The following is a 9,379-nucleotide window of genomic DNA, read 5'->3' on the forward strand; positions in this document are numbered from 1 at the left end:
CAGGAAAAAAACACTAGATACCAAAATTATATTTATTACATAAGCACACAATGTCTCCCCTGTCTTTACACTTACGAAAAACAATTCTTGGGTCTGACCATGATTGCCCATAACCGCTACTCGTAAAACCAACGCCTCTAAAGTCAAGGGAAATAAAGACCAATAAAAAGAATACAAAATAAAGCCCGCGATCCGCGCTCATATGCTGCCTCTCGCATATTTTGCTTGTGCATTTGTTGGAATTGTTGGAAGTCATTTTTAGGATCTGTCTATTGCTGTTGTATTGATGGCATGTTATTAGGGGATGGGCTACTGAAAGGTGATTTGTGTAATGGGGGCGCTGTGGAGGAATTTCTTTTCAATATATGGAGTGACGTGCGTTAGTCTTGTGGCGCTAACTCCTGGGCTCGCCAACACCACCTCCTCCCGTCTGTTTTTTTTTTTTGTTTTTTTTTTCTGTGGGCTGTGTCCCCCTCTTCTGTTGTTGCTTTATGTTTATTGTTTATGTTAAGATTTAGATCACCAGTTGACACGGCTAATTTGTCAGCCTGCTCATTGCCATGGATACCAGAGTGGACTGGTACGCATATCTGCGTAATTTATTTGTTGGCTTTATGTAGCTTACGAATATTACACAGAGGTTCAGTTTTAATAGTTACTAATAATTCAAGGGCTTTCAGTGAACGTACTGAATCTGAAACACTTCTATTCTATTGTGGGTCGTCGATAGTGCAATATCTATATTTATATCAATAGCAAAATGATCATCAAGAAAGATCGATGTATGATTCAGTAGTCTGAACTTCAATTCACATCCATACACCAGCACCATACACTCATCTGTCTTGGAGCCGTCGGTATATATATGAAAAAAAATTGAGATGTTTAATGAGGATCTCTCTGAACCTCTGGCGTACCTCACCCTCCGGCGCCATGGCCTTTGCATTGGGAATTTCCCATTACGATATATTTGACTGAACCAGGATATCGATGGTAGAGATATATACCGACTTTCTCGACGAGGTTGTGGAGTCGCGTAGGAAGGGGCCTAATGCCACCATTTCCATTAGGATGCCTCGGGTCTCGAGAGACTTTGCGGCATAAATCAACGCTTGCTGGCCGCGTCTGAGTCGTAGGGGAGGTACTCTTGACTCCACCTCAGGACGCTCGATCCGAGTGCATTTCAGTACTCCAAGACACACACGCTTTATACATCATTAGCCAGTAGTTTCAATCTGCTCCCCACTTATTTCCAGCAATGAGTTTAATATGTTAAGTGCTCTTTTTACATTCATTCTTTAATTAACCAGTCTTTGCAATTAAGTCTGCAATCGAAGAGATACCAAGAATTCGAGCAGAATTCTTATTAGGTGTTGGGTCATTGTCTAGAGTTAGCCTGATGTTCGGCTTCCTCCTTTGTGAAAAAATACCCCAATACTCTTTCTTGTGGAAATCTTAAAACCCCACTGGAGGCCCCAGTTATGAATCACACCTAGTGCCAATTGGATGCGATTTCCTGAGATTCTGCATTACTGCTGGAATGCCATAATACACAATCATCAGAGTACAGTCAGTATTTAAGAATCCGAGGAGGAGCTGGTAAGATGTCATTTATTGTACATAGAAATAATGTTGGTGACAAGACACCTCCTTGTGGGACTCGTTTGCCCTGTCCGAAAAGTGACACTGTCAAAGAACAATTTGACTGCAAATATTTTTTGGCAAATGCCTTATGAAAAAGACTTTAGTTTTACTAGTTAATCAAGCACTGCTTGTCAACTAGTAAATTTCCGGAATTTATAAAAAAGCAATAGCCTACTTTAAACAGTTCGCTCCATGACCGTGCACTGGCATCTTGTCAACGAAGTCGGACGATAGGAAATTGCGGATCTGGGATTTCCCCCTTTCAATAGGGGATTGATGTGGGCGAAAAGCCATCATTTGGAAAAGTCTGGCTTTTCTAAATTTCATTGTACACTTCTAGCAACTTCAGCATGGCATCATGATTAAGATGCTTTATCATCTCATATCGAATATCATAGGGGCCTGATGTTCCTATACTGGCTTCTAGGGCAAGGACAAGCTCATCCATTGTTTGGTCTTTACTGTAACCCAAATCATCTCCTGTTTCTAAGTGTATAAGTTGCAGCTTAGCCACTTCCTTGGTGTTCAGGAATGCGGGATGGTAATTTTCTGAAATGCTTGTATATGAGAACTGCCTAGCGAGTGCGTTAGCAATGCGTCTAAGTGAATCGAGATTTGTAGCCTCCTGAATTGTTTTTAATTTAGCTTTTTTCTGATTTATTTTATTACCAGTTGGCCAAACCTGTGACTTTAATGTATTACTTTTATTGTAGAGACAAAGCTACTCCAAGAGTCTCTTCTAGCTTGTCTCATTGTTCTGCAAGCCTTAGCTCTTGCTAGTTTGTAATTGATAAGGTTCTCGTAATTGGCGTTATCTCTGAATAACCTGTAGGCCCTATTGTATACACACAGCGCCCTGCGGTAATCTGATATCCACTATGGAACTCAATCTGCCGAGGTCTTAGGAATGGATATTGCTGCATCTAAGATAGTATTCTGAATATTGTTTACTTTATCTTCAGTGGTTTCTCCCACAAATTCAAGCTTGACTGTCCTTGTGAAGGCGACCCAATCTGCTCCTTTTACATTACATTTAGGTACATTTATTGTTCCCTTCCCAACAAGTCGTCTGTGCCACAGGTGCTTGGCTGCTATTATTGAAGAGACCAAAGATATGTTAAAGCTCAATTTACCGGTATTATCGTCCATCCATGTAGGACTACCATCGTTCAGCAGGACCAAATCAGAATCGTTAATTATCTTAATTACTACCATCCACCTGCAGGAAACCCCATAATGTATGATGAGCATTAAAATCACTTCATTTTGTGGCAGACTATGCTAAAGAGCAAAATGCTCATTATAAATTTACAACGTTATCAGCTGGACAATAAACTGAACATACGCTAGTAGAAGGGAGGCATTGGTAGTTATACAGTACATGGTGACTCTTGATTTCTTGGAGAACTATAATATCGGGAGCTTAGGACGAGGTTAATTTAAGGTCATTTCATCTAGTTTTGAAGTGCCTTGTTCACCAGCTGTTACTCTCTCTCTCTCTTTAAAGGGGGTGGGGGGGAGGTGCCTCCTTTCCTTTTCTTTCCGGGGACTTCTGTCACGAAGATTTGGAGATAAAAGCGCTGCTCCTGGCGAGGGAGACGACTGGCAGAGTGCGACCTGCTACTAGCGAGGGAGACAAATGACAGAGTGCAACCTGCTTCTGGCGAGGGAGATGAATGGCAGAGTGCGACCTGCTCCTCTCTCGACAAGCCGATCGAGGGCCAGCCGAATTCCTCACAGGAGTCGCCTGGACGGGAAGGTGTAATTCTGACCGTGATTCGGAATCACCTTAAGATGTTTATGCCAGGTTGATTAATCTGATCGACTAATTTAGTCAGTTGATATACTTTAATATTCATTTTTTTTCACAATTTCCTGAAGTTCAGCATTTTTTTTTTTTTTTTTTTTTTTTTTATCTGCAAGCTGTTGACTGATATTACTTGTACTAGAGTTGACATTGGTTATTACTCCAGCTCATGTATGCCACTGTCTCAGTCTTTAATCTGCTGCACTCAGCAGAGTCTAATTGATGGGAATCTCCATAATCGGCACATTTGAAATTATTATTCATACATTCATTACATTCATGTAATGGTGTCATGGACTCATTTATGGCAAGTGAATTTATTAGGATCATTGTCAATACATCTTAATGAGGTGTGTCCGAAATATTGGCTTCTATTATAATGCATTAACTTTTGGAAGTAAGGTCTTACTTGGACACGATCGTATCCAACATTGGCATACTCAGGGATTTTATTCAAAGTAAAGAACACAGTCCTGTTTGCGTTCGCACATTCCCGTCCTTCTTGGTCATACAATCAAGGTCCACTATGTCTCGAGAATTTCGCTTTCTTCCATCATCCTTAAATCCCTATGAAAGATTACTCCCTTGCAGGTATTTGGGCCAACAGGAATAGCTACTATAACTCTGAGATCATAAATTTGCATCAGCTTATGTAAATCCTTAATCTGGGAGTTCTTTGTACTATAGCAAGGAGGCTTCATTCTCGCAATTTTCTGACATAATCAAAAGCACTGCCCACTTGGGCATTAAACACCTTTTTGATGATAAAGGATTCATGTTCAAAAGTGATTGATTTTCATCCACGCATATAACATTCGTGAACCTTGCATTCTCGATTGGGAATTTGAAAGGTCTTCTGCGTATGCCTTTAGCTGGGGTCCCGTTGTTCATTGTCGAGTTTTCGTAGAGCGGTCATGGGTCGTTCCTCTTCCTTGAGGATGAGGAGAGGTAGCCGGGGAATCATCCATCTTGGGTTTTGGGCCAGGTCTGAACCATCGGCCCAAGACCATTGTCCTAAAAGGATCAGTAACAGTAACTATGAGAGTATGGCAGTTTTTCTGTCCTCTACCCCCCCCCCCCCCTCCCCCTGATTATATTCTCCAGTGCCTCTTTACTGCTGAACTTGCTTAGGAAAAGGACGGTAATTATATGCAAATAGAACCCACAAGGGAGCTCCAGTACGCTCAGGGAAGTCACATGAAGATAGGAAAATGTCAGAAAAAGGAAAAGTCCACCCAAAGGACTCCCCAGACTGTTGGGCCTCCCTACCCAGTGGTCAAAGCTTGTAAGGGCTGCCCTGGTGTAGAAGAATGCTGCGGGTCTGATGTGGGGTGCTGACTTTGCATACTGTGTCTTGTGTCACCTGCAAAATCAAGAGCACTGGAGGTGCAAAAAAGTGCAAAAAAAGGTCTGTAAAAACAGTTTATACGCTATGTGATATTACTTTATTAAACTCGGAAGCAACACGGAAGGGTAGTTCTTGTGGCACAATACTTTGAATTTGTTGCTACTACATTATAACAAGGCGTAAGCTTTACAAAATATCATACACAAGACCATCTTCCGCAGGTTTCCTGGGATATATACGTGATCTTTGTTCACGACAGAACCAGTAGCTTTTGTTGTCCTGAGGCGTGATCTGCAGGCTCTGTGAATCATGACAGCTTCCTCCCCCTTGAAGTTTACAGGCCACTCCATCAAGGCCTGTGGGCTCGAAAATACTAAGATGGGGCAAATATATAGGTTTTAATGCAGTTTACAGTATAAATCACTGGCTAAATACAAATGTTAAGTTATAAAAAAAGGGGGAGAGCAACGACCTTCAAAATAAAATCAGCCAACCTAAAAACACATATACACTAAAAAATATACTATACTAAAAACCGGTTGAGGTAACAACTTTAAACCTAAAATTCTTAAACAAAGTCTTTATTATATACCTTAAGATGAAAATAAAACACCTGGAAGGTATTTATCAAACACCAAATACCAAACACACCGAAGCTCTCATCCCAATCAAGTTGTCTGTCTTGTGATCACTTCCTCGTGTTGCATCTGCCAGGATCCATCTTCACTGAAATAACGGGAAGATGACCACAGGACTAATGAATTTAGCAGGAAAAGGTATTCGTGAACATATGAACTTCCGTTGAGCGAGACCTTGCAGCTGTCACAGCCCTTACTGTCGCCTTACCCTATTTCTGCCATGAAAACAAAAAGCAAAAAAATGTGCTTATGCTTCCGTCTCCGGTAGTACATCGGTGGCACGAGTTCCGTTTCCATTCCTTTGACCTCATTCCTGGCTCGTGCTGGGGTGCCGGGATTATCTACTTCTTCCATAACATCGTTCTTGTGGTGGGGTAGAACTCCCACTCTCTCTGCATACCTTCACCTGGGTGTAGTTTTAACTTCTGTATGGCAGCTGTATTCCTTGCTCTTCCAGAAGCTTCACAGTCTTTGCCAGAGGCAGGTTGATCTAGTGCTTCTCTGTGGTCTGGGCGTGATCGAAAATCCTGATACGACACCAACAAACCCTTCAACATTTTCATTGCAAAGATATCTTATCTTCCGCGATCTACTTGTACTCACAGACAATAATGGTTCTTTGAAGTACTCCACCTGGGGTCAGAACATCATCCCAGTGAGCAAAAGACTTATAAACTACATGTTCTTTCTGCTAGCACAGAAAACACTGAACGAAGGCTTCCATGGGAATTCTTTTTATATTGTCTTTTCCAGGGTGCATACATTCATATCACCCTTTTACCTATGTACATGTTTCAAATAAGAGAATAATCTGTAAACTTGAAGATTTTCTGCAATGCAGAGTTAACTATCCACCTTTTTAAGGTATTATGCAGTGCAAGTTGCATCATATGTGAAACAGTTTTGCTATTAATGATTACACCATTTTGCTTCTTATATTATAGTGTACTTCTGCACACCCCTTCTGATTATGTCCAAAGCTTTTAAATTCCTTTATCCTATAATTAAGAACATTAATAATGTCTCCTAAAGGTAACTCATCACTCATGTTTATTGGATATCTTTGCACACTTAATTTTTTTGTTGCTGCATGAATTCATTGACCAATCTTACTTTACCCATTTGTCATTTTAGAAAAAATAATAATAAAATAAAGGAAAAGTTAATCAACTTCAATTAAATGTCAGACTTGATTAAAACATCCAATCCCACCGCTGCCATCAAAAAGAATCAATTGTGATACCTTAACTCCTCAAGGATCAACAGATTCAAGCTAGCGTTTTATAAATTAACTTTCCCTCTTTGGTAGTTTGTTGTTCAAAAAGCAATGTTGCAAGTACATGTTCCATATGGTTATATCCAGAAGGCACTAAATTCCAAGTTAAAATGTCCATTATTTATATATAAAGAGAACATTATAAATTCAACATTGCCATATTCATATGGGTTGTCTCGATTGTCAGGGGATCATGATTCGTATCGTTCCCTGGTGTGCAGGACTAGGTCACTGTTAAGAAGGGATAAGGAACACTTTATCAGGAATCTTGCAGAGGAGGTCAAAAGCCATTTCCTATTAAAGCTTCGTCCTGCCTACCAAACCCTGAGAAAGCTGAACTCCAGCTTGCCGTGAGGGACCCTCGTAGGTGGAAACGAAAGGTGGATGCAGCTATGTGCCCCCACCGGCGTTAGCTCCCCAGTGATGATGATATTTATCATCTCCACTGATCCCTTAGGTTTGTTATTCCATTTGATTGTTTATGAGAGTGCTTCAGAAATATACTTTATAAAAAAAAAAAGGAAAATAGATACAAAAAATATATTTGTTACATAAGAACAAGATGTCTCCCCTCTCTTTACTCTTGCCATGATTACCCATAACCATAAAACTAATACCTCGAAAAGTCAAGGAAAATTAAAACCAATACCAGGAGCGACGGAAGCGGCAGCCTTTTTGTCCTGGGGGCAGGCTCGCGTTGCCCTTTCTTGGCGTTTTCTTCGTTTAATTCTTTCAGTGAGGAAACCCTTACTTGGCGTGATCCGCGGGCCCTGTGAATCACGACACTCTGACCTCCCGGCTTCCTTCTGAAAGCAGGAAAATTTTCTTCTGCCTTTTCCTATTCTATTTCTTGTCCCCGTTCTTCTTTTTGCCTCCCCTTCCATTTTTCCTTCGTTTTGTTATCATTTTACATTTACCACTTCACATTACTATAATTACTACCATAACTACTTTCACACAGGTTTGTGTATGTGTGTGTGTGTGTGTGTGTGTGTGTGTGTGTGTGTGTGTGTGTGTGTGTGTGTGTGTGTGTGTGTGTATCTGTCTGTCTGCATATATACATACCCCTACTAATTCTACGACCACTGTTACTACTGCTACTACTACTATTACTGCTATTACTCTACTACTACTACTACAACTACTGCTAGTACTACTAATACAGCTGCTGATACTATAATTACGGTTTTTATTGTCAGTGTGACATCCTTCTTTCCTTTCCTTTCTCCCAACAACGACAAGCAGATTACCCCCCCCCCCTCGTCGCTGGCCTCATTCACTGCGCCGTGATCTTCTTTCGTTCTAAAGAATATAGCAGTCTATACTCCTAGTCATTTGCCTTCGCGTCCGCTCCGCTGCGATGGCTTCGATGAAGGTCGTAGGTGGTGAAGCAGCTGTAAGGATCCCTGGCTGCGTAGAAAGATATGGCCTGAGGGTGCATGCCTGCGGTTGTAGTATTACTATAATCCTCATTATCATCAATATCATCATCATCATCATCACATCATCATTACTATTATCATCATTACAATTATTACTATCAATATTCATATCATGATTATCATCCTTATCATTAAGCAATCATGCAATTACCGTCGCTATTGCTTTTTATGTTGTGATATGTCAGTGGTAGAAATGATAACGATAAGGGCCGCAATACATCAATTAGATGGACAGATATTATCATCACCATCATCACGGTATTGCCTTTATTATAGTAATAATACATATATATATATATATATTCATGTTTTTTTGTCATGATAGTTATTAATATCAGTAGTAGTAGTAATAGTAACAGTAGTAGTAGTAACATACGTAGGTGTAGTAGTAGTATCAGTTGTAGTAATAGACGAAGTTGTAATAGTAGTGATAATAGTAATAGAAGTAGTTGTAGTGGTAGTAACAGTAGTAGTAATAGAAGTAGTAGAGCAGCATCAGTATTGTTGGTGCAACAACACTTCATTATCATAACTATTATGTCATTATGGTCATTGTCACCGAGTATGAAAATGATAAAGCTAAGCCTGGCACTTTACTAGTTTGTGGATGAACCATCACAGTTTATGATGGTCGTTATTACAATAGATAATATTGTTTTCGTATTTGTTGTTTTTTAATTTCCGTTTGCCCTTTCCTTTCTTTGTTTCAAATATTTTCTATTTTTATCCTTTCCTCCTAAATGCCTGAGTAGACTTGCGTCTGTCCTGACGAGGGTTTTATGCGATATGTTGCTCTGCACAGAAAAAGGGGAAAGAGGGGGAGGAAGGAGGAGCAGCGGAAAATGTGCCTGATGAAAAACGTACAAATAGCCCGACAAACGGCGAGCGGAGCAAAGGCAAACGCACAAAGTATTTCTTTGGTCGCAGAAAGTAATCTCTCGAAACAATAGATTGTGATTATGTATAGTAATTTATTAAGTTTATTGCCCTTGTTAAAAAGCGAATTAATGACTAAGACAAGGCGTGGCACGTGGTCGATGTTGTAACACATACGAATCCTGTGTCGTCATAGAGATGCTTACTTAAAGGATAATATGTTTGTTTTTTTCCCGAACCATAATCTACATTGAAAATCATAAAATTAATTCATATTGCTTCACATCACAACATGTGAACATGAGTATAAAGCGCCTTCCGGCCGTGACTGCTGTGTATAAATTTGTC

The sequence above is a fragment of the Penaeus chinensis genome, chromosome 37 (assembly GCF_019202785.1).
Source record: "Penaeus chinensis breed Huanghai No. 1 chromosome 37, ASM1920278v2, whole genome shotgun sequence".
NCBI classification, from domain to species: Eukaryota; Metazoa; Arthropoda; class Malacostraca; order Decapoda; family Penaeidae; genus Penaeus; species Penaeus chinensis.